The sequence below is a fragment of the Astyanax mexicanus genome, chromosome 5 (genome assembly GCF_023375975.1).
Source record: "Astyanax mexicanus isolate ESR-SI-001 chromosome 5, AstMex3_surface, whole genome shotgun sequence".
In the NCBI taxonomy this organism is placed as follows: Eukaryota; Metazoa; Chordata; class Actinopteri; order Characiformes; family Acestrorhamphidae; genus Astyanax; species Astyanax mexicanus.
The window spans coordinates 50,977,541-51,005,014 of NC_064412.1; the positions used below are offsets into that span (position 1 = coordinate 50,977,541).

The window sequence follows — 27,474 nt, forward strand, 5'->3', positions numbered from 1 at the left end:
TGCATGCGCGACTGCTGCTCATTTCAAACATTTAGTGATTAAAGGACACTCGTGTATTACGGTAAACATGGCAGATAAAACGCTCTCTCTCTTTTCTCGCCCATAGGGAACACGCTTCAGTCTTTGCTGATCTACAGAGAGAGCTGATGGTGTATGTAAGTGTGTGTGCGTGTGTGTTTGGTGCCTGCAGCTGGCTATGGTCTGGAGAGAAAGTCTTATTGTCCTATTTTCCTGACGCAGGTGCTGGCCCTCTCAGACGGAGCAGGGCTATTTAAAAAAAAAAAAAAAAAAAAAAAAAAGAAGAAGAAGAAGAAGAAAAAATCTGCCATCACATTTGTTCCCCCGGTTCTGCTCTCCATATTCACTTATGCAGTATTTTAAGCACCGTATTGTTGTCCCATTCCGTGCAGTTTGGGACAGTAAGCAGATTTAATAGCGGGATGTTGGGTCAGGACACGGTATGGTTCGGTCTCAGCGGCCAGGGGTGGTAATCATTGGATATCTCATGATAACGATGATATCACAATACTGTGATTCTGCGATACTCGATACATCGCAAGACCATTCTCTACGATACTTCACAGCATCTGTGTTACTGATTAGGAATTATGGATTTATTGGTGTCAGTTTCACAGAATTTAACAACCAATATTCTTCACAGCAGTTTTACCCTATTCATTAGATGCAGTAATAAAGCAGCAGCTTTAGTAAGTTCATTTATTTTTTCGTATTTAAACAGTAGTAATTGTGGAGTGATGCTAATCCAGTATTAATCAGCAGTGATTGTAGCTTTCCTTGCCTTGCTTATAAAAATTTAATACGTTTCTGACTTTCTGGAGCAATAATTATTCCAGTATTAATCAGTAGTAGTTTTTTTGCTAAAAAAAAACTTTTTTTGCTGTAAATTTAAGCCAGTTAGAACTTTACAGTTCACTTTACACTTTACAACAGTACTTATGGTGTAATAATATTCCAATGTGAATTTTTAGTTTTATTCATTTTTAAAGTCTGACATTATAATCCAGTATGAATCTGCATTATATAGAGGTGCATCTGTAAAAAATAAAAAAATAATATAATTGAAAACTTATTTAATTTTAGTAATATAGTTGAAAATGTGAACTCATATATTATTAAAAAATGTATTACTCACAGAGTGATCTATTTTAAGCCTTTATTTCTGTTATTATTGATGATTATGGCTTTTAGCCAATTAAAACCTAAAAGTCACTATCCCAGAAAATTAGAATATTGTATAAGACCAATTGCTACTTTTGGCAGTGTGGGCAGTGTGCCAAGTCCTGCTGGAAAATGAAAACCACATCTCCATAAAAGTTGTCAGAGCAGAGGGAAGCATAAAGTGCTGTAAGATTTTCCAGGAAAACGCAGTGGATCAACACCAGCAGATGAAATGTCTCTCCAAACCATCACTGATTGGTGGAAACTTCACACTAGACCTCAAGCAGTTTGGACTGTGTGTCTCTCCACTCTTCCTCCAGACTCTTCCCCCTTTGATTTACAAATTAAATGCAAAATTTACTGATGATCGGTGATGGTTTGGAGAGCCATGTACTGTTTACCAATTAGATTAGTCATTTTAATTCAGTATACATATGCAGGGTAATGTTTTATTATTATTTTTTGTTTGCTGCCTTTTTTTTTTTTTTTTTTTTTAACTTATGCAGTATTTTAAGCACCATATTGTTGGCCCGTTCTGTGCAGTTTGGGACAGTAAGCAGATTTAATAGCGAGATGTTGGGTCAGGACATGGTGTTGTTCTGCTGCAGGAACCGGTCAAATTGGCTGAGGCCCAGACACAGATACTTCCTACCAGAGCTGAGCTCAGACCAGCTTACTGTACGCTAAATTAAAGTGTATTATATTGTATAAGAATATTGAGATGTCTTGTATAGTAGTAGTGAAACTTAAGCTGGATTAGATTTGCCTGGAGATGTTTTATGAGTTAAGTGTTTGCTGATGAGATCAGTCATTTTAATCCAGTATGAATATGCAGTGTCATTTTTTTTTATAATACAACAGTAATAATTGGGGACTTATAACTAGTACAGTATGAATCAGCAGTGTGTCTAGTTTTAACCATGTGACTGATCTAGTCATCTGTATGTTTTTTTTTTACAGTTGATGTTATGGTGGAGTTACGTTAATCCAGTATGAATCTGCAGTGTGTAAGTTTTCAGTGTTTTGTCGGACATATAATTAAGAAATAATTAAAAAATTAAAATCTAGTATGAATTTGCAGTTTTTAGAGTCTAATAGAAACTAACTTTAGAAATTATATTAATTTATTATGAATTGGCAGTTTAAGTAGCGTTTATAGTCTGACAGTAAGTGAATCCAATATGAATCTAGTATCCAGTATGAATCCAGAATCCAGTATGAATGTGTAGAGTGTGCAGAGTTCTTGCAGTTTGCCAGTAGGTAGTAGTATGTATTGATTTGTAGAAGTGATGGCAATAACTGTACAGTGATTTTATTCAATAAAAAAAAAGAATAAATGAAACTGAAAATAAATCCATTATGAATCTGCACCGTATGTACATTTTTCACAATAGGAAAGTATCAACTATAGTAAGTTTAATTCAATTTGAATTTGCACCCTGTAGAGTTTTTATTCTATCAGTATTAATTGTTATTAATTATAACCCAGTGTAAATTTGCATTGTTTCTCTAGCATTGTTTTGTTGTGGAGTGGTGTTAATCCAGTATAAATCTGCAGTATTATAGAACATCAGTTTTTCTGGAGGCTGAATGGTGTTCTGTAATAGACTGGACCTGAAACTCCCTTAGGGGCAGTTATACTGTACCGATCCAAGTGCAGCAGAATAACCAAACCTGCCAGCAGACACTGTGGCATACTGTACGTAAATGTTATTGAGTGTGTCCAGTAACTATGACATGAACACACACACACACACACAAAACAAAACCCCTTCCTCTGGGAAAAGCAGTGTAGATCGAATTAAGCTTAGTAGGCCTGTGTATTGGGCCTGTGAATTTGTTGATTCAATATGTATCACAATACAGGGCTTGCGATTCTATATATTGCAGTACACTGTGATATATTGTAATTGGTTGTTTTAATATTTATAAATGTAAGATTTATTTATGTATATATGTGTATATATATATACATACACATATATATATATATATATATATATATATATATATATATATATATATGTGTGTATGTATATATATATATATGTATATATATATATATAAAGAAAAAATACTTTTTATAAAAAAAGAACAGCAGGACCTTACATCAAAGTATACAACACTGCTATCTAGTGAGTATTTTCAAACTAAATAAACCACTGCCTGAACCACTGCCTAACATGTAAACTAATAATTTAAAATCGATACTGTTTTTTTATTATTATAATATATATATTATATCTGTAGACTATTGCAAAACAAAATATTTCACTATGGTATGATAAAAAAATTATAGCCTTAGTGTTAAAGATTATGTCTTATGTCATTTCAATCCCATATTGGGGATCTCATATTCTATATTAGTATTTTCACCCTGTATTTAGTGCCTGTGTTCACGCCCTCTATTCTGACAGTGTCGTGTGTGTGTGTGTGTGTGTGTGTGTGTGCGCGCGTGTTTTGTAAACTGGCCTTCTGTGGATTCACCCTCTCCTTATCACCTGCTAAATGATACTTAATGGTTTTATCTCATACTGGGACGGTTATTAATCGTCCACCTCCCTGTTGGATTGGTAAATAAACAAAACGAGCTGGAGGAGAGGAGGTCGCTCGCTCCTACTCTTTCTTTTTATGTCTTTTCTGCTTTCATTTTCTGCAGTTTCCGTCCTTCCATCGTTTCATTTTTTCCTCTAATTTTTTCATGTCCCAGTTTTTGCTCTCTCAATCCTTTCCCCTCTCTCTCTCTCTCTCTCTCTTTATCCTGTATCATCCCCCATTTCTACTCTCTTCCCTTCTATCTCTCTTTCTCTCTCTCTCTTCATCCTGTGTCTTCCCCTCTTCATCCCTCTCCTCTCCTCTCTCCCCACTGTACCATCCCGCCCCCTCCCTCTCCGCCGCTCGGCTGCTGTCCTCAGCATCTCGGTGGGGCGGGTGACTAATTGCCCCCGTAAATCATGGCGCGGGCCGCGCGCTCCTCCGTTTATTTTTTCCTGACAGTAATTTACTGCTTGCTCTTTTACACACTTGTCATTGCGTGTTTTTCCTCACATTAGAGGCCGGTGGAAAAAAGGGAGCGTAATTAACGGCGCTGCGCAGGCCGGCCGCCGCTCTTTCATCATGGTGTGATAATTGTGCTCCGTGTCTGTCACCATAACCTCTCTCCACGTCCCCTCCCTCACTCTCCCCACCCTATTTGTCAACCGCGGGAATCGGGCTCTTCTCCCAACGCCCCGCCACTCGCCGCCGCGCCCGCTTCCCTATTTGTCCGAAGCCTGGGTCATTTATATCCCCTGCGCCGCTTGTCAAAAATATTAGCCTGATGGCGCAGCACAAGATAAAGGATCTACATGGCGAACACACCTGGACCGATTTCTGCGCTAACGAAGGATTATCGCGGGCTGAGGCGTGATGCCTGAATTGCAGCAGAGTGATGCAATAAACAGCTTAATAAAGCAGACCTGCAGTGCTGAGCAGGGGAGGATTGTGGGAAAAGGCTCTTCGTTTCTTTAATGTAGAGAGTATACTTTCTTCCATTTACCTCGGGAGTAAGACGTTGCAGTTGGGAATGTTATCAAACCCAGGTTAATAGCATTACAATTAAACAAATTTCCAAAATTGAACAATTAGCTAAAGAGTTAGCTAGCTAAACACTTCAGAGTTTACCACAACTACTTTGCCACTCCTTTGCTGGAGTTTCCTGGAAAACTTAATCCAAAAATGTCCTACCTTTACGCCCCAGGTTATGATTGGTAGTATTGTCCCAGGTTAACAATATTAGGTTACTTATACCAGTTGATAGCTGGGGATAATACATAGTGGATGTATGGATGGCCTCATGTCCCAATATTTTAGGAAAGCAATAATGTGTATATGCATGTCATTCAATATATATGGGATAAATTAGGGAGTTGTTAGAGAGTGATGACTCTTCAACTCTTGTCAATAAATACAATCAAATTCTTACAGCAGTCATGCTCCAAGAAAGGAAGCCTTTCATGGATAGTAGAGACAGTTACTCCAACAAAAAGAAGAACAACTCTTTTTAATACCCTTAATAACTTTTTAACACCTTCTTTAGCAGGAAAGGTGTCCCAACACTTTCGTCCATTCTTGTAGATTTACTGGGGATGCTACATATACTATCTTTCACAAGTTGATCAAATATTGATTAAAGAGCATTAGCTTAGCACTACCACACTACTATAATTCTGTAGAAGGCCTAGCACACATTAGCTTTATCATCAAAGAAAGTTTTTACAAATCATAGGGCATCTCATGATACAATATTATCGATACTACTTACTTTGCATAAGATAACGATGAATGCACAACACTGTGATTCTGCAATATCTCAATGTATCACAAGACAATTCTCTTCGATACTTCACTGCATCTGTTACTGAAGAAGATAAAAAAAAAAACTCCAACTACAAACAACCAATACTTTTCATTGCAGGTTTGCTCTTTCCAATAGATTAGCATCACCACATGCAGTAATAAAGCAGAAACATAAGTAACTCAAACTGGGGTGTGAGTCTTTGAGAGTTAAATTATAAAAATAAAGATATCTAATGCCACGTATTAATAATCTCACTTTACTGCAATACCATACTAACGGGCCTCCTGGCATGTGTTGTAAAACCACTTCAGATGATACAGAACGCAGCAGTGCGCCTGGTCTTCAACCGGGCAAAACGGGCACATGTCACTCAACTGCTCATTGAGCTCCACTGGCTACTGGTTGCTGCTTCCATTAAATTCAAAGCTCGCCTAAAGGTGATGACAGAGCAGTCTCCCTCTTACCAGCACTTACCCTTGAAGGCTTACATTACCTCCTGGCCACTGGGCTCCTCAAGTGAACGTCACCTAGCTTTGCCCAACACTCACACAAAGCAGTCCTTCCACTACCAGATCAGGAGAATCTCTCGCTATCTTTAAGAGACTCCTGAAGACAGAGCTCTTCAAAGAGCACTTACTCTCCTAACACCTCTAACTAACTACCTTCTACTACCAGGTCAGGAGAATCTCTCGCTATCTTTAATAAACTCCTGAAGACAGAGCTCTTCAAAGAGCACTTACTCTCCTAACACCTCTAACACACTAACTACTTCTAACCTCATTTCCTTCTTCCCCTACTTTCCTTCTCTATCCCACTATTTCCCTTTGGCCTTTTTAGCCTCCTTGTATTGCAAATGTACATCATTATTTGTAAGTCGCTTTGGATAAAAGCATCTGCCAAATGTTATATGATGTAATGTAATGTATCGCAAAAGAAAACTATACAATATATATACCAGAGGCCTAGCTTTACCACATGGTCCAGCAAAGAGGCTCCTTTAGGTGCTCCTGAGAAACAAAACACACAAACCACAGTTCTAGCTAAAGCACATACGCAGCGCATAACACGCATTCTATTTTTACCATAGGGGTTAGACAGTGATGCACGGCTTTGCCTTATTATCTTGTGTGGTTCCCCAGTGCTGATGAATCCATCACCGGTAACCCGCACCCAAGAGGTTAAGTCATCAATAACTCTCTCTCTCTCTTTCTTCTTTTTTTTTATCGTATAAGAGGGAGAAATCCAGCGGTGGGATTTTGGAGCCTCTCTGCGTCCGCCTCTTTCTGACTGCCTGCGCAGGCCGACTGCGCTGACCCTGCCCCCCCAAAGGTTCCGGCGGATTGTGATAATATCTTTATTGAGACTGTCACAGACAGAGGCTAATGGGATGTGTGGTCAACTTTTCAGGATCCATCACAGCTCAGGCTGAGGAATTAGTATGGGCCTCATGCATCAGCTGCCACAGCTGTCATCTCTCCACTGTTCCCCCCCATCCCCGCCCCCCCGCACCCCTCCACCGTCCCGCTTCATTACAGGCCCCCGCCGAGCACTTTTCCAGCACTCCTGCGCTATTCCACCCCCCCACTCCTCCCCCTCCATCCTCGACTCTTCCTCCTCTCTTATTCTCTCATCCACTGCCCCACGGATGTCGGTTGACAAAGAGTCCAGCCACGCCCCTCCATGTCACTCCCCAACCCCTCCCCGCCACAAAGCAGGAGCTGAAGCTGCTAAATTAGGAGCCTCCGTCACCTCCCTCATTCTTCCTCCTCTGCTCCCTTTCTTCCTCTGAGATCTCAGAAATGAGGGGATGCTGTTGAAAGCTGACCGGCTGGGCCCTCCTTCCTCTTGTCCTTTAACCCCTCAAACTCTACGCGTATAATTCACATATTAATATTAAAGAGCCCATAGCACAGAAAACAAACTGTTCCATTTTACTCTTTTTACAAAACACGATTAAACATTTTAGGGTAGTTTGTAAACATAGCAGTAGCAACTGGTGATCAAATTTAGGAGACTTGGGATGTTGTGATCCGTGTCATAAAGTGAGTTAAGAGTCACACTTTAAATATCCCAAAGTGGGTGGATAAAAGAGAACCTCACAGTCACCTGACAGTGTTTGTATGAAATGTGTTAACCAAGTAAAACATAGCTAAACAAATGCAAAGTGTGTACAATTAAAATATACAGTCATTTTTAATATGTGGTTTTCAGTGCAGACATGCATGCTTAAAAATATATATATATTTGTGGATGTCCCTTTCAATCTATATACAGCATTGTTAAACTACACACACAGTTTGTCTAGTAAAAGATAAAAATGAACATATTGGCATTAAACCTGGTGCCAGGTGTATTCTATAGAGGATTAAAGCCACCAACATTGAGCTGTGGAGCAGTGCAACTGTGATCTCTGAAATGGGCATGTATCACCTTACTTTTGTACATATCGAGTACTTTAAAGCTGCAAAACAGGCCATTTTGAATTTACTATGGTTGTGATGTCAAAAACATGAATATATTTACGTGACAAACTAGTCAGTAACTAATATGTACATTTTGTACAGCAAATACTATGTATTATTTGTGTACACTGTCTATACTACTGTATGTATACTGCATATTATTTAGTTAATTAAAACTGTTATGTTTTGTATTACTTTGCAACTAATGTGATTATAATACCATTACTTATGTAAGTGATTCTGCATTACACAGACAGTACTGTGACCATGACAAAAGTCCTTAGTGTTTATGAGGTTAAACTCTGTCCCTCTCCTCCCTCATCACGAAGGGGTGGAGTCTGCAGTGTTCTGAGAGAAGGGGCGGGGTCTGTGCATTAGTGAGTGTGTTTAAAGCTATTAAGGGTAATTAAGGAGGCTGTTGGCCTCTGCTGTAATGGAGAAGACCTTGGCTTTAATTGCTGTTGGCCGGCTCAGTGCGACCCGACCGGGGTGTGTTGGGCTTCGTCTATGGACTCTGACCTGTATACACACACACACATGCACACACACACACACACACACACACACTTACAGACATATTCTCATACATGCAGGGTCTGTTGGGAACCCGGGCCCTGCGGCCTGAGAGAGAGAAAGAGAGAGAATAAGACAGAAAGAGAGAGATAGAGAGACGTATTTCTCCCTCTCCCCGTATCTCTCTCTCAGATCAAAGTCCTGTAAGAAGGTCAGAGTGAGAATGAAGCGAGGCGAGGAGTGTGTGCAGCTGGGGACCGTGCCCCGGTCCTCGCCCCTCTTCCCCTCATTAGCAAATCAAAGCTGCCCCCGGAAAGATTCCCACTCTTCACCTGATTTTGTCCTTTCACTCTAATCACGCCGCACACACAGCCTGACTGACAGTTTTCTGTATAATTGGCCCATGATCTGGAGCGGCTCTAATAACCAGAAAATCCCCTCTGAGAGATGACCAGACGCTGGTGACCTGCCTTTACATCCCGCTACACACATACACACTGCTACACACACATACACACTGCTACACACATACCCCGGCCTCGTGTACTGACTCAAACACTGTCTCAAATTCACATACACACACACTTCTCCCACATACACGCACACTGTAATCCTGTAGAAGTTGAATTGACTTTTGAAGATTTTTTTTTTTTTTAATCGTGTTTACTGATAATGTTTACTGACAACTCAAAAGCTTCAGTTATTACATCTAAACTGCAAATAAATTTAACTGCTATTTTTTTTTTGTTATATAATTTTTTTGCACAATAGTTCTACTTTGAATCTTATGGTCAGATGAACAGTCTTATTTTTTTATTAAATCTGAGTAAAATATAGATTTGAAATACTCAAATCTCAAAAATAAAAAGAAAAGGCTATAGAATGAACAGTATGGCACACAGCCAACACAGATTTTGTTTGTTATGATGCTTGTTCTTACATCCTACAACACCAGCTATCTTAGATATAAGATCTACAAGGTTTAGTCGTCTGTGTCCAAAGCCAAAAAAAAAAAAAAAGTTAATCTAAGTAATATATGTTGATAAAACTTTAAAGATATCTAATTGAATGACATTGTGGCCACACATTTTAACCAATTAATTCAAAATAGTTAAGAAATGTTTGGAAATATTAAATTTTGCACAATTTTACATGAAACTGACTCAATTTGATTGAGTTTGGACAAAATGTGGATTTACAGTGCATTCACCTTTGTATATTGCAATGTAAATATATTGAAGTGTCAAAAGCGAGCAAAGTAATGAGCCCACCTGGATTTAAGTAAGTAAATGATGTGGGGTTGATGGTTGATGCTGCAGTTGGTCTGCAGGTCTAGGTTCAGCAACAGTATGTGCTGAAAGAATGAGGTCAGCTGACTACCTGAATATACTGAATATAGACCAGGTTACTCCATCAATAAATTTTTTTCTTCCCTGATGATCATGGCCATATTCCAAGATGACAATACCAGGATTCATGGGGCTGGAATTGTGAAAGAGTTCAGGGTTCAGGGAGCATGAGATCATTTTCACACATGGATTGAGAGAGAGTTCACCACAGAGTCCAGATCTTAACCTCATTGAGAATCTTTGGGATGTGCTGGATGGAGAAGAGCTGCTTTGTGCAGTGGTCAGACTCTACCATCATCAATGCTGCTGCAAGATCTTGGTGAAAAATGAATAAAACACTAGATTGAAATAAATCTTGTGACATTGCAGAAGCTTATGGAAACAATGACACAGCAAATGCGTAATGCAATCAAAGCTAATGGCGCTCCAACTAAATATTACAGTGTGTACCTTTTTTTTTGGTGGTATTACTGCATAACAGTGGGTGATAATGATGATGACTGGTGGTGTCTAGCTATAATTGTCCATGTCATGTAAACAGACAAGCAATTTCTCTTGGGACATGGCAAAAGTCATGGGACATGATAGTAGTTCCCATTTTCTGCACTGCACAGATCCAGAAACATGCAGACAGAGTGTGCTACACAGTTTCTGTCTCTGTGTGTATTTGTCACACACTCACGTACACACATTTCCCTCGCTCTCTCGCCAGCGCCACCAGCAGCGCCCCCTGCGCCATCTGTGCGGCCTGCGAGCTGCGAGTGCCATGCTGCTTGAGCGCGGCAGAGCGCTAATCTTAACGTTCAATAATGGGGGCGAATATTCAGCCAAAAGGAGCCGCACTCGCGCTCTAATTACTGTTCATTTGCCAGAGTATCAAAGTCTAATTACTGCTCAATTCAATACTCGCTTGGCCGGAGAGGGAGCCCCGAGGGACTGCTGGGTCATCCTTTTCTCTCTCTCTCTCTCTGTTTCTCTGTTTCTGTCTCTCTCTCTCTCTCTCTTGCTTTCTCACTCTTTCTCCCTCTCTCTCCGAGCGCTAGGATTTGTGCGTGTTCGTCTGCATCCTGCTGCCAGCAAACAAACAAACAAAGCTCCAACAAACAAACAAACGCTGATCAATCCGAGACACACCAAAAGAGGAAGGGAGGAAGAAGAAAGGAGGAGGATGAGGATGATGATACAATGATGATGCGAATGTGGGATGCAGAAGAATGAGAGTGAGAGAGATATAAAGATAGAGAGACATAGAGACAGTGAAGGATGGGGGAGGGGGAGCCCATATACAGCATATACAGTATGATGGCAAGTTTATGTTTTTTTTGTTTGTTTGTTTTGTTTGGTTTGCTTTGTATTTTTAATGTGATTTGGGTAAATATCAGAATATCAGACGAGGGGAGGGGCAGGGAGGGAGCTGCCAGCACATTCTCTCCCTTCATCAGATAAAAAGCCTCTTCTTTTTGTCTTTTTTTTTCCTTTCTCCTCCCCTCTCTCCATTTCCCTCTTGCCATCCTCTCACCTTATTCCTGACAGAAGCTACAGCGATCACTAGCTGCCACCCGTTTGACAGTTTCTGTCACCAATTAGCAGCTAAATCGACATCACCCAAAACAAGAAAACGAAGCAATTTATATGTCTATTATTGAACGCATGGCGTGTCTTACTGTATGTCTGGGTGCTTCTCTCTTATCTCTCTCCCTCTCTCTTTCTCTCTTCTCTCTTTCTGTCTGTCTGCCTCCCACTTTCTCTTTCTCGGCTCTAATGTCGGTTCCTCCCGTAGGTGAGCAAGTGAGCGAGTGAGGGAGTGTTTGGGATGGGCACCGATGGGAGTTTGTCGTTTGTCAGGTGATTTTTTTTTTTTACCCCATAAAACAAAGGGTAAACTCTTTTTTTAATGTCAATGATTTCAGAGGAAACAATAGATGAGCAGGTGTCCTAATACTTTTGTCCATATATCCAGCTTACCACTTCTTTACTACTTTAGGAAATGTTAAACAAGCAGTTTTCCCAATAATTGTGTCATTGATGTGTCATGATCACTTTTATAATGAGATAAATCCCTTTTTTAATATCTATGATTTTGGATATATAGTTTTCATAGTGGAATAAACATTTTTTTAATGTCCTTGATTTTAAAAGAAAAAATAAAATAAGTATTCAAGTAAATAAGCATGTGTCCCAAAACTTTTATCTCTAAAGCAGGATAAACTCTCTTTTTTTTAATATCCTTGATTTCAGAAAAAAAATGAATGGCAGGTGTCCCAACAGGTTTTAAACCTTATAGTGGAATGGAAAAAGAACAGCTGGTAGTTTGGCCTTTGTCAAGTGACTGTTTCAATATTTTTTTTTTTGTTTGTTTGTTTTCTTGATTTCAGAAGAAGCAGGTGTCACAATAATTGTGTCAACATAATAGAACAAACTCTTATTTTAATGTCTGTAAATTAGAAAGAAACATAAGCTTGTGTCCCAATATATTTGTCCATATTTCCATGTAATAGGATAAACTCTTATTAATTCTCTTGTTTTAAAAATAATGTCCCAGTACTTTTGTATGTATAGTAGGACAGACAAAATTTTAATATTCCTGATTTCAGAAGAAACAATGAATGAGCAGGTCTCCCAATACTTTTGTCCCTCTTGTGTCTTTCTCTCTCTCTCTCTCTCTCTCTCTCTCTCTCTCTCTCTCTCTCTCTCTCTCTCTCACACTCTCTCTCTCTCTCTCTTTCTCTCTCTCTCGCTTGTTATCTGTTTTATCAGTCAGTCAGCTTGAGAGCACAAACTGGTCATTATGCTGGCATTAAGCTTCTGATTTACACTGATTTATGCTGCAGTGAGAGAGAGAGAGAGAGAGAGAGAGAGAGAGAGAGAGTGTGTGTGTGTGTGCGCGCGCGCATGTGCATTTGTGGTGGCCACTGCCCCCCCCCCCCCCCTCCCCCCTTCCCCTCTTCCTCTCTGCAGGACGGATGGGTACCAGCTTGAGAAATTTGCATTTACACGATCTGGCTGAGAGGCTTATTAGATCAGGATATTTATTTTCCACTTAAGCCTCATGTTTGATCACACTTTAATAACAGAGCATGTCCCAACCCTCCACCACCCGCTCACACACCTCCTCAGACAACACACACACACACACACATATACATACACATAGAGAAAATAGTCGGAACTTAAACGCTGAAAAAGTAAATATAGAGGAACACAGCAATAGTTTGTTAGTTTTAACTTAAATTAGGCACTTAAATTATTTATTTGAGAAGTTACTATATACATATATTTTTTATTTTTTGGCAGTTGTTCTTTATTTTGTATTAGAAATATGTTAAGAAGGGACCATTAGAAATTCTCTAAAATTAAAAACATGCTTTTAAAAATGTTCTTATTGTAACATGCGTAGTGTAAAGTGTGCCGGTGTGAATCTGTATCTGTATCTAAACACTGAAATGCATCCGTTCAAAATAAACAGCAGTAAATCGATAGTTTGTGGACAGGGGGACTTCAGGGACTCTTAAGATCAGATGTAATTACACAGAAGAGGCAGAATGGCAGCTTTTCTATGAAAATCCATGATGATCCAAACTAACCTCCCACTGAAGCTCATTGATTATTGGCAGGCAGGTAAAATGCTGTGGACTTAACACTCACTCTAATCAATATTTACCTTAAAAAGCCATCTGTAATGGAATGACATTTAGAGAATATGTTACTTGATGTGGATAATAAAGCTCTAGTCTAAACTAGGATAATACAAATGACAATAATGCTATTAAACATAGCTACTTATAGTATTTACTCTCTGTCTCTCCCTCTCTCTCTCTCTCTCTCTCTCTATATATATATCAGTACCGTATAGTGGAAACAGCAACATTTACAGGATATTGATATTTTGTCCCATCCCTAGAAAGCTTAGGTGTGATGTCATTGAAAATGGAATGGAATGAATGGAAAAAAAAAAAAACTTGTCAAATTAAGATATAGTGTATGATTTTGAATATATGTCCTTGATACAGTGCTACTCTGGAACAATACAATGTAATAAATATATATATATATATATATATATATATATATATATATATATATAAATCTTAAACAGATATAACCTGATTAACCCATTTATCTCCAAAAGTAAGTAAAAAATGAAAAGATTAGCAAACATATTGATGTAAAATACACATATAAAATGCGAATCACAATAATACTACTACTTTACAAGGAAAATCTAGTTTTAGAATATTGTATGCAGGACTAACCAATTTGAACACTTAATATGTTTTAACAGATAACAAAATTAAGTAAGCAATAATGTGTTAATGTGAAATGCATATAAAAAAATAAGTATACATTTTATCATGAAAATTGAAAGCATTTACATTAATTACATTTTAAAGTTGACCATTTTTGTCAATATAGATAACGATACTTTTAACGTTAGTAGAATGAAAACAAACCTTGGATTTATTCCCATGAGAAAAAGTGTGTGTGTGTGTGTGTGTGTTATAATTACATGTAGCTCAGTGGCGTGGTCCTGTGTCAGGCTGGTGGAGCCACAGTGGTGAGCTCTTGCCCTAAAGTGCTCCTCATTTAGAACGATCGACAAAATCAATAAGGTGAAATATGTTCCTGCTCTCTCTCTTTCTCTCTCTCTCTCTCTCTCGCTCTCTCACTCTCTCGCTCGCTCTCTGTCCCTCTCTCCCCAGAGCTCTCTCTGCAGCTGGGCTCCATCAGTCTGACTGCACACAAACACACATATACACACACAAACACATTTACACACTTTTGTGTTCACAACATGTAAGGACACGGGGTCACACACATGTCCCAAATGTATTACATGTACAATACATATGAAAGTAAGATTCATATATACAGTATATGGACAACAAGTATTGGGACATCACTTCATTAATACCAATGGTTATTAAAAGGAGTTTATCGTGCCTTTGTTGGATTAACTTGTCTCTACTGTCAGTTGTAGCATTATTTTGGGTCAATTTCTTACAAAAATGTTCACAAGAAGGTATATTTATAAAAAATATATATATGTTCCTTAACACATATGCATGAAACATACTGTGTCCTGAAAAATAGTAGTTTAAGTGTGCTTCACCATCAACAACGATAATTGGCCCCTCATCAGTCTCATTGTGATGCTGACTGATATAGACCTCTGATAGCTGATTTAGCTGAGCTGGGGATTCGGTGCTTTCCTCTGAAAGCATTGGTTGATGCCCAATAGGGGTGGGCGATATGGCCCTAACATAGTATTACAATTTTCACAATTGATATTTTTTCGCGATAACGATACTCTTGGCGATATGACAAAACATTTTGTTTCATTTTATTATTGCATATGATACGATATGGCAAACCCCAAACTGAGATATTAAAAAATAAATATTTTTTTAAATAATTTTATCAGATTTGTAATAGAAGTCAATGATCCAGAATGTCGTGATACTAATAATGCACTCTATATATCTCCATAAATCCAGGATTAAAGTAAAATAAATGATAATAGACAGATATTTTGGGTCTTTAGTGGATATATAATGAGAAATAAGAACAGCGTAAAAAATTTTTTGGCTAATGAAATGAAATGAAAAAAAGTAGTACTCTGATGTGATAATTAGGGGTGAGGGATATGGCACAATATTTCAGGGTATAATATTGTTCGCCATATTAAAAATGTTGCCGATATTATTGCGTGCACTGCGATATGTCACACCCCTAACTAAAATATTAAAAAGAAAAAAACTTTTTTTTAAGAATTTTATCAGATTTGTAACAAAAGTCAATGATCCAGACTGTCATGATAATAATCTTCAAAAATCTCCATATCCATACCCAGGATTAAAGTAAAATAAATGATACTGGACAGAAATAATCTGTCTCTAGTAGATATATAATGGGGAATGAGAAAAGTGTGAATTTTTCTTTTGCTAAAAACAGCAAAAAAGTAGTACCCTGAGGTGATAATTAGAGGTGGGTGATATGGCACCATATTTCAAGGTATAATATCATTCACGATTTTTAAAAATGTCGGCAATATTATTGCGTACGATACGATATGGCACACCCCTAATTGCCTAGTGATGCTGTTTTGATTGGCGACCATTGGAAAAGAGGCGGAGTCTGAGGCAGAGTGTGTCTTTACATCTTCTCCTTATCCTCACCCTTATAGTATTGGGAGCATTTTAAGTGATAGAGGGAGTCTGACTGAAAAATTGGGCACAAATTTGAAAACAAGAGAACAAACTGAAAGAAAAGAAAGAAACCAATGAAATAAATGTCCAAAAAAAAACAAATCCGCATATATGCGCATTTTAACAATCTGCTCACAACAACAGAAGCTCTAGCTAAAGCAGCAGCAGGTAAACGCAGGCTCACAGATCTGCTGACTGGATCTTTCTGTACAGCAGCATCACAGCACCGCCGGCCCGCCGCCTGACCCAAGATACAGCCATGCTCCTCTGGTTCACTAATGCTGATTCACTCAGTGCCTTTCTGCAGCGTCTCGCTTTACGTTTCCTCCCTCTTTCACACATTACACATCTGCTCAAACGCTACAGTTTGGAGGGAGAAGCGTGGCGGCGTGAAGTCAAGCGGGTCAAATCGTTATGCTTAATGACGAGGGGCCCTGAGGAGCTGAATTGATTATGAGGAGAAGGAGGTCCGGACCAAAACTGCTGACTGACTAACCGCAGTGCTGCAGGGTGAGGGATAGAGAGGGAGAGAAAAAGAGAGAGACAGAAAAAAGAGAGAGAGAGAGAGAGCTGCCATTACTTTGGCTGACACAGTTTCCGCACACTTCTGCTACACAGGCCTCTTAAAATAAAAGCTGCGCTCAAGGACCCAACCTTGAAGCTTTTTTCTGTGACAGCAGGGACGTAAAGTTAAACTCAGCAGCCTGACAGCTCTCTCTCCTGTAAAGAGACTCTAAATACCACAAAATACAGTTGAAATATATCCTTTGAAATAAAATGCTAACATGCAAAAAAAGTCTTGGGACAGCAGTATGTAAATTAACTGGTTAAATGGAAGTGTTACCTCAGGGGACAACTTGCTTACACTGGTATAAGATCACTGGTCAGCATGCTCATGACAAGGCAATGTAAATTATGTGAGGTGGAGTGAGGTCTGATAGTGGATGCAAGGTGAAAGATAGACGGATGGATGGATAAAATGGATGTTTCATTTCCGTTTCAACTTCAAAAATGCAGGAGGAGGAATGAGTAATGTAAAATTGTAAAATTGATCTGAAAGCTTAAACCCCTCAGTGTCACTGCAGGTCTGAGAATAGTCCACCAACCAAAAATATCTGGTTAGCAATGTCCTGTGGGCAAAGTGCTGTGGGCAGTGTCCTGTGAGCGGCGTGCTATGGGAAATGGGATGGAGTGCTACAGACTTGCAGCTCTCCAGCCCAAAAGGTTGTTGAACACAGTCGTAGAACAGTTGATCTCAAAGCAGATAAAACCAAGTAGAAAGGAAATAAAATAAATAAATAAACACACCTCTCCTCACGCGGGATCAAACACGTGTCGTCAGGGTCGCGGTCCAATACACTACCGCTGCCCTGACTAGTGAATTGGGACACAGCTGGGAAAAAAATGCCGCCCAAGATCGGGCGGAAACTAAAATCACGCTGAGCATGACAGAGAGACTGGGGAGGAATGTAAACAAACGCTTGCCAGAGAAGCATTTTATTTATTTATTTATTTATTTTTTCATTATCGTTTATTATTGTTCGAACAACTTCACGGTCCAGATGTTTCATGCTTGCGGGGAACATCTGGCACAGGGGCTGCCTATTGCTGACCCCTGCTGTAGTAGGCCTTCTGTTTCTCTCCATAGTGTTAGCATGCAGCAAGTGGATCTCATCCAACATCCCTCCACCACCAAGATACGCCCTTCACCATCTTCTGTACTGTAAATATAGAGACTGTGGATCTTGTGGTACTAAGTGACCAAGTAAGATAAGATAAGATAAGATAAGATAATCCTTTATTAATCCCGCAATGGGGAAATTTACAATGTTACAGCAGTACAGAGGAAAGGACAGAGAAACAGGCCAGGAAAAAAAGATATATAAAAACAAATAATGATAAATCTATATATACAAAAACAATTACAGGAAATATATAAAAGCTACTTTAAAAAAAAATTATATATAGTAAAGGAAATATATATATATATATATACATCTAGTGCATAGAGATATAATTATGGTAGGGTGTGACCAGTATTATTGCACAAAGAGTAGCAGTAAATAAATATCAAATAAATAGTAGATAAAAAGGTGAGAGAAATATTGCACGTTAAACATATTGCACAGATGGTGAAGGTAGATAAGGTGACATGTAGTGAGGTAGATATTGCACACGGTAAGCATTACAGCTATACTGAGTAGTATGTAAGTTTGTATGAAGTACTGAGATAATAAACTAGTGTTTAGTTTGAGTGTGGTGTGTTGTAAAGTCTGATGGCGTGTGGAAGGAAGGACCTGCGGTATCTCTCCTTCACACAGCGCGGGTGCAGCAGCCGGACACTGAAGGAGCTGTTCAGTGCTTTCAGAGAGTGATGCATGGGGTGAGACAGGTTCTTCAGCATGTTCTTAAGCTTAGTCCTCATTCTCCTGTCTCCCACCACCTCCACTGGGTCCAGAGGACACCCCAGGACAGAGCTGGACTTCCTGATGATTCTGTTCAGTCTCTTCCTGTCGGTGGTGGAGATGCTGCTGCCCCAGCAGACCACTCCATAAAAGATGGCTGATGCCACCACAGCATCAAAGAAGGTCATCAGGAGTTTCCCCTGCACGCCAAAGGACCGGAGTCTCCTCAGGAGATGCAGTCTGCTCTGACCTTTCCTGTAGAGAGCAGCCGTGTTGTCGGTCCAGTCCAGCTTGTTGTTGAGGTGGACACCCAGGTACTTGTAGGACCTCACTATCTCAATATCCGTACCCTGGATGTTCAAAGGCACCGGAGGAGAGTGTTTGGTCCTGCGGAAGTCCACCACCAGCTCTTTGGTTTTTCCTGCGTTGATCTGCAGGCAGTTCCTCTGGCACCATTTCACAAAGTCCTGCGTCAGTTCTCTGTACTCCTGGTCATCTCCATCACTGATGAGTCCAACGATAGCAGAGTCGTCTGAGAACTTTTGCAGGTGGCAGCTGGCAGAGCTGTACTTGAAGTCCGCAGTGTAGAGGGTGAACAAGAAAGGAGCAAGAACTGTTCCCTGTGGAGCCCCCGTGCTGCAGATGACCACGTCAGACTGACAGCCCTGCGTCCTCACATACTGCGGTCTGTGTGTAAGGTAGTCCAGAATCCAGGTAGTGAGGTGATGGTCCAATCCTGTGACCTCCAGCTTGTCCTTCAGGAGCATGGGTTGGATGGTATTGAAAGCACTGGAGAAATCAAAGAACATGATTCTCACAGTACTCCCAGCATTCTCCAGGTGGGACAGAGATCTGTGTACCAGATGGATGATGGCATCCTCCACTCCAATGCCAGGTTGATAGGCAAACTGAAGTGGGTCCATTGATGAACTCACCAGGGGGCGAAGGTGGATGAGGAGCAGTCTCTCCAGGGTCTTCATCAGGTGAGATGTGAGTGCCACCGGCCTGTAGCTGTTGAGGTCTTTGGGGTGTGGGGTCTTCGGAATGGGTACCACACAGGATGTTTTCCACAGCTGTGGAACCCTCCCTAGCCTCAAGCTAAGGTTAAAAAGGTACTGGGTCACAGAGCACAACTCGTTGGCACAGGTCTTCAGAACTCTTGAGCTGATGCCATCCGGACCCGCAGCCTTTCTGACCTTGATCTTCTTTAGTGCACATCTCACCTGGGATGTTGTGAGTGTAAGACTGGAGTGGGGGGGCTGAGTGCTGTAGCGTATGTCAGCAGAAGGTCCATTTGGTGGTGACTTTGGGTTGAGAGAGGGAGTGGTGGGTGTAGAGCAGCATGCTGGTAGTGCCAGACGGGGAGATTTCTGCAGTGATGTTTGTGCAGTGGGTGAGTGATCAAACCTGTTGAAGAACAGATTGAGTTCGTTTACCCATTTTTGATCCCCCACTACCTGAGAGTCAGGTTTCTTGTGGCCTGAAATAGTTTTGAGGCTATTCCAGACTCCGCTGACATTATTCTGCAGCAGTTGGTCCTCCATCTTCCTCCTGTAGCTGGCTTTACAATCCCGGATCTTTCTTCTCAGCTCCCTCTGTGCAGATTTCATTCTGTCCTTGTCACCTGATTTAAAAGCCCTCTTTTTCTCCTTCAGGAGGGCCTTAATATCAGGGTTGATCCATGGTTTGTTGTTTGAGAAACACCGCACAGTTTTGGTGGGCACAGTGTTCTCCACACAGAAGTTTACATAGTCCGTGATGCAGTGTGTAAGGCCCTCAATATCATCCCCATGAGGATCACACAATTCCTCCCACAGTGTCGTGCTGAAACAGTCCTTCAGAGCCTCCTCAGTCTCTGCAGTCCATTGCTTCACAGTGCGAGTGATGGCTGGTTCTCTGTGTACAAGTGGTTTGTACACAGGCAGGAGATGAACCAGGTTGTGGTCTGATCTTCCTAGAGGTGGGAGGGGTGATGAGTAATATGCCTCCTCTGAATTGGCATAGAACAGGTCCAGTGTTTTATTGTCTCTGGTGTGGCAGGTAACATATTGGGTGAAGGTAGACAGGGTTGAGGATGGAGAGCAGTGGTTGAAATCTCCTGAGATCACAAGGAGGGCCTGTGGGTGTTGGGTCTGAATCCTGCTCACAGCTGAGTGCAGGACGTCACAGGCAGCATCAGCGTTAGCAGACGGGGGCACGTACACAGTTATCGCGATAGCGTGCGTGAATTCCCGTGGGAGATAGTAAGGTCTCATGCTAACGGCTAACAGTTCGATATCCTTGCAGCAGCTTTGCTCTTTAATAGTGATGTGCCCAGGATTACACCATCTATCATTCACAAACACTGCCAGTCCCCCTCCTTTCCTCTTACCGCTCTCCGCTGTCCTGTCCGCCCGTATGAGGTGAAATCCGTCCAGAGAAAGGAGCGTGTCCGGAGCTAGCGCTGTTAGCCACGTCTCTGTAAACAGCATAACGCTACACTCACGGAATTCCCTCTGGTGTCGGGTCAGCGCCGCCAACTCATCCATCTTATTGGAGAGAGATCTCACATTCCCCATGATGACAGAAGGAAGAACGGGTTTGTAGCGTCTCCTTCTCGCTCGGCGCTCAACACCCGCACGACACCCCCGCCGCCTCCTCTTCAGCTCGCAGGGGATCTCGGGCTGCTCCGCTGGAGGTAGCCTTGTTATGCTAAAGGCTAACAGCTGATCCCGGCTATAAACAAAGAGACCGTCTGCTGGATCCGCGGTCGCGTGTGTAATGTGCCAGAAAAACAAAACAAAGAAAAGCGCAAGCTTGACCAGCTTAATGTCCATGGTGTGCGGACAGTTTAAAAGTACTTAAACTTAAAGAGTTATATAAAAAGAGAGAAAAACAAGAGAAAAAAAAAGCTCACGAAGAGCAGGAGCTGCTGTAACTGGCTGCCACTCGAGCGGCGCCGGAAGTGTGGCGCCGGAAGTATTAAGCCAGTCATCGGATTTCTATGTCTATGTTTCTATTAAACCCTTTCAATGATGTGCTTCTGTGACCCTAAATACAGTTAGCTAAAATGCTAATTCGGTAAGTGCTTCATCTGTAAGCGTTCTGTTACAAACTGTTCAGAACTGTTCGGCCTTGCAAGTGAAAAGAGGCCATTTTTACAGTTTTTTTTCTTCAGTGCAATGAAGTAGAGAACAATTCGATTGTTCTGATAAATTGTAGTGAAAAAGTAACAAACCTGAGGGATGTACGTATATTCAACTGTGTACTGAGGAGTGTGTGTGTGTCTAGTTTACTACACTGACCCAGATCAGCCCAGCTGTAAGAGTGTGTACACCCCTCTCAGAAAAAAAACACTCACTCGTCCCTTTACGATAATGTTCACCTTGAGTGAGTAGGATGGCTCTCTTCTGCCGATCTCTCTCGCTCTTTTTCTCTCTCTCTCTCTCTCTCTCTCTCTCTCTCTCTCTCTCTTTCTCTCTCTCTCTCTCTCTCTCTCTTTCTCTCTCTCTTTCTCCCTTGACGGCTTGCCCACACTCCAGCACCCATCCATACACATGACCTAAAAACAATAAATGACTCTTAGCCCTCGCTCTAAAGTATAAAGTATTTAAAAATAGAGCCCTGGGGGCTGCTTTGTCCGTGGCTGGAGGCGTTATTATAGCCTGCCTGTCACGAGGCATCCCCTCAGGTCATTATTGGCGGGCAGAAGCGGCAGGCCCTTGGCAACCTAACAGAGGCGAGAGCGCTCCATTATCTGGGACGGGGAGCGAGGGAGCGGGAGAAGGGGAGGAGAGGCCTGGACGCCGATCTGAGGAATGCGAGATGGGGCCAATGGCAGCCAGGGCTGTGAGGGAAAAGGGTTTTTTGGGGTGGGGGAGGCCGGTTTTGGGCCCGTTTTTGGCCGGAGCTTGGACGCCCACCCGTTTGGAAGCAGCTTTTTCACTTTTTCGGACGCTGCCGATTTTGGAGCGCTGGCAAAAGAGAGCTTAACCCGATCAAGGACATAATTGCATGTTTTTTTCATCTGTTTTTTTCCCTCGTCTTTGCCTATTTGATGCATATATTCTCTTTAGTTAAATAAAGGCCTGCACGCAGGCGTACCGTTGAAGCAGATCTGGGCAGAGCTACAGTCCGTGCAGATGAGCAAACACAGCAAGGTGCAAAGAGAGAGCGGGCCTTTGTTTTACAGAGCGAGAGACCACCGGCTAAAAGCACAAAGCCCAGCTATTTCATCTCCCATATTTCACATATCCTCGCTCTTGTCTGGGACTTTGCACCGTGCCAAGCTCACACGCCTGGACCCTCTTTCTCTCAGACCTGCTGTGATTTGATGTGAAACTCAAAAGTGATGTGTCACCAGCAGCAAGATAGGTGTCTAAATGTGTGTCCTGAGTGTTGACAGAAGGTGGAGTAGGGGAACTCTGAGAGCCGATACAGCAGCTTAATAAGTGAGCTGAGGAGATCTGGAGATGCAGCTCTTTCTGTCTGTGAGGCCTGGATGAAATTTAATTAGCTCTCCACCTTTTCACACCACTGACCAAATAAACACATCCTCAGCTCAGGCCAAACCCAAATACACTCCAAATACTCCTCAAATGCTCCGATATACACTCTGTGAAATATGTTTTTATGTCCCGTATTTATCCTGCCTTTTTCTGTGTTGGCTGTTTTTGTATGGGTGATATTGCTTCAATAGTCAGAATGGATTTTTTGGCACCAGGGACACCAAGCGCTGAAGAGTTTTAGGCTTGATTTTGTCTTTTATGTCTTTGTAAGGTGGTAATTTGGTTTTGCATTGTTGTCTTTTGCTCTACTTTTTTAGTGGAACCGAGGATACATCACATAATATGCTTGAACCAAATTGTTTGGGTTCCATACCCAACAATCCAATTCATATTTCCAATTCAAAATTAGGTGTGCAAACCAGAACTGAGCCCATTTCCTGTTGCCAGAACTATATATATACTATATACTATATATATACTACTGGTTTGCCTGACTACAGTACACATTTCCACTGTGAGATGGTCCATCCCAGATTGACACTTCTAGACATGGTGAACATAAGGCTTGTGTTGTGTACAGTAAAGTTGTAAGTGGTATTAGTGAATATAGTGACTCTGTATTGTGAAGCTTGTTGCTGATAAATGTGGTTCTATCAACTATTGTTATATGATAGTTTACATAGAAATTCCTCCTGATTCCTAATGGTCCTAAAATGGTTTGATAAAAATATCCAAATTAATTTCAGTCTTTCTTTGCGGAACATAGTTTTAAAACAGTTCAAACATCTTCTAACACATCTGTTACAAACTGGAGATTCTCTACCCGTCTCCTCAAAGACCTGAAGTATTTTAGGTTCATATTTTTTGCAATAAAGTAAATTTCAAAGTAAATGTAAGAAACACATTTTTATTTGCCTTTTCTGTACTGTCACATATTTCTGATTAATACATCATTTTTAAATTTACTCAGTAGTGTATGCAGAATTTAAGAATCGGATATTACTGAGTGTTTCACTAAAAGGAACTGTTGAAAATGGCTTTTAGCACATCACTTTTTTGTTCCCATTCGATTCTTCCAGGTGTTTTCAGGCTCTTACATCACTGAGGATGTCTCATCAAGCACTCGGTGGCAATTGAAAGACACAGATGTCGTAGATTGTTAGCATCTCTGGCACAGGAGATGCAAAGCTGTGTAACAGATAGCATGGATCAATGCACACACTGTCCTTTGTGGAGAGGAGCGCTCGTCCCCTCGCCGTAGTCTTTTGTGCCGCAGTTTGATGATTGTTTTAAAGAGTCGCAATTGCATTCCTTTCATGCATCGGTCCCTGTTAATTTAGCTTAGCGCTTTCAAACGTCTCATTCACGTAGCTTTGACCAGTCACAGCATGGAGGAGGCTGCGGGAATGGCAGGCATCCAGCATGATTAAAGCGCCAGCAAAAGACAGGAGCTGTTTCTCTTTGTCTTCTCTTTTTGTTTCGTTCTGCGTGTCAGTGTGGTACAATTTTAAACCGATAGATGGAAACAACGCACTTGACACGTTTGTGAGCTTGGAGCGTGCTGAGAGAGAAAAAAACAGGACTTTCTCTGGCCATGTCGAGCGTGTGTTGACTTGTCAATCAAACCGGACAGCTGTTTACAGGCTGAGTGAGAGAGATGAAAAAGAGAGAGCCTCAGAACTCCTGCCCAAAGAGAGAGAGAGAAATACTCGCCCAACCAGACAGACCCCACCGGTACTCTAAAAACCTCACCTTACTGACCTCCAACACTTCTCTGTATATCTACTGGTACTTACAATACTGCAGTGGTACTCCCCATTTCCCTATTTTCCAACCATACAAATCACTACCACTAGTCCGCAATACCCTAACCCTGCTGATGTCCATCGATACTTCCATTGCCGCAACCATATTAATCTTATATACCAGTCCTAGCAACACCCCAAACCTCTGGACCTCTAGCAGTACTCACAAAATCTACCAACATTACAGATTTTTACTGGTGCTCACCACATTCAAACCATGCTGTTGTTCTGTAGAAGTATCCCAATCCTTATGATCTCTGCTAGTACTTGCAATACCCCAATAAATCTCACCATACCCCAATCCTGATGATCTCTACTAATACTTACCGTACTCCGGTACTCTAAATCTCTATCAAGACTCGTAATTCCCCAACCCTGTTGATCTCTACCAATGCTCGCCATACTCCAACCCTGTTATCCTTTATTAGTACTCACAAGACCCCAAACCTTTGGAACTTTATCAGTACTCAGAATATGTAAATCCTAGTTAACTCTGTTAGTACTCACAATACCTTTCAACACTCTCTAAAAGCTAGTTTCCACCACTTTGCTTTACACTCTAGCCCTATTGATTTTAATTTCTTATACTCCAAGCCTACTGACTTTTAACTGTACTCCCATAGACCAACTCTACTGACCAACCACTTTACTCCATATGCCACACACTGGACTCCAACACTGCCCCCTAAACCCAAAATGTACTGGCCTCCATTAGTAATCTCATTGCCCAGACCCACTAATCTTCACAACTGTTGTCCTCATGCCACCCTGTTGACCACCACTATTTCCCTGTAATCCCCAACCCTACTAACTTTTATAGTACTGTCTAAAGCACAACCATAGTGATATCCACCAATACTCTCTCATTCCTAAACCTCCTAATTCGGATTACTACTTGATGAGGACGTTGAGGACGGCACAACTTCCTACATTCCAATTCCACTAACCTTTCTCCACTAATCTCCATTATTGCTGTTGTAGTTTTAGTTGTTTTTGTCGTTTCTTTTGTTCCGAGGTTGTGCCAAGCTATTTTTAATTAAACTGAACTTAGAAAGAGGGAGAGTGAGAAGGAGAGAGAGATTTAGAAAGAGAGGGAGCGAGAGAAAAAGAGAGAGAGCATCATTTCATTAAATTCACTCAGTTGCTCCTTTCATTTTCCAATGCTTGTATTGGCTTCATGTTCAAAAACACCAATGACTCTATGACACACACACACACACAAACCAAACTTATGGCCAGCTACTTCTGATGAACAGTTCTTTATTTTAACCTACCTTGTTCCAGCATGGACTATACCATTAGATCCTGCTTTATATATATATTTAACTTAACCCTTTCAGGGCCCAAATTATGTTCCAGTGATGGAGAATGTAATTTGCAGTGGAATCTTGGGTTTAACTGTATTGTATCATTGCCTAAACAGAAAAAAAAAAATCATAACTTGACTCTAAATGAGGTAAAATCAGTACAAATTCTTTCTATATGACTAAAGAACTGTCATTCTTATTTTCCAGTGCAGTGGGTGGGGGTATGGAGTACCCTTTAGTTAGCTTATTCTGCTGTATAGGTGCCACTCTTTAACAGCAGCAAAAATTAGCAACACATTGGATGCTGGCCTCATTAAGCATCACTATCTCGCTGTTAGTGTGCAGACAGCAGTGGTGTTGGCAGCAGGGCACCAGTCTTACTTAGCATTACTACAACAGTATTAGCATCTCTGCTGTCATTAGCAATACTACCATGCTATTAGCATTGCTATCATGTTGTTGGCATCACTTCTACTCTGTTAGCATTGCTTCTATGCCAAAAGCATCACTACCTCTGTGTTAACATTGCTACCACTACATTTCCATTGCCACCACATTAAAATATGCTGTTTAAATGGTAATCTGTCATTCTGATTTGAGGATTTTGTTTGTTTTGGTCGTTAAACAATATTACAGGCTGGTCTTGCATGACCTTAGAAAACTGTCCACTTGCATTGCAAACATGGCCGCCAAAGCAACAGATTTGCCTATGGCTGTGCTCAGCATTGCTACTGTGGACTTAACATTGCTGTCCTTTTAAAAATAAAAAAAGAGCATTCCTGTAGTTAAAATGCCATTGACCATCCAGCAATGGTGGTCCAGCAAAACTAGGCTTACATTAAATTTAACTAAATTTAATTAAATGATCATTATGAAATATATATTTACATTTGCGACAGTTAGCAGACATCTTCATCCAGAGTGACGTACAAAAATTACCCATTGTTTTCTTTGAAAATAGCCTTTGTACAGCTGTAGTTAATGTAGTAATTTATGCAATTACATAAATTATTATAATGCAGTAGCAGATCATAATAATAACAGTTACTTTACACTGTTTTTTATTGCTTATAAAGCACAATTTTTGAAGAACAACATTTTTATATTTGAGTCTTTTTCAGGCTTTTTCCATCACGCTATGTTTACTTGTCACACTCTCGCCGTGTTGGTGCTGAATATGTGCAGACAAAAACACCTGTTTTGAGAAAATGGAGAATCCTCACCTACAGCATGTTCAAAGATTGCCCGTTACCTGCGGCGCCGCCGGCGAGAGCTCATACAGCGAGCACCAAATAAGATAAGCGTAATGCTTATATATTTATCACCAATAATCACACTTCTCTTCGTGTGCCAATACTTCCAGGCAGAAATAATGAGATGCCTTGCCGAGGCAGGTTCCGAATAGAAAGCCTCCACATGAAC

General features: G+C 40.9%; 1 long non-coding RNA gene across 7 annotated transcripts in view; it reads left to right on the forward strand.

Moving 5' to 3' along the window:
- LOC103036598 (uncharacterized) overlaps positions 1–27,474 on the forward strand; it is a 70,485-nt gene that overhangs the window by 24,233 nt on the left and 18,778 nt on the right. For 2 of the 7 annotated variants that reach the window (XR_007439140.1, XR_007439139.1), the window contains 2 exons: positions 107–155; positions 2,140–2,861. The exons of 4 other annotated variants lie outside the window; for them this stretch is intronic. This is a non-coding gene — a long non-coding RNA (uncharacterized LOC103036598). Of the gene's footprint in view, positions 1–106; positions 156–2,139; positions 2,862–6,750; positions 7,013–27,474 lie in introns of those variants that run through there. One more of the 7 variants, XR_002650672.2, reaches the window with a different exon arrangement.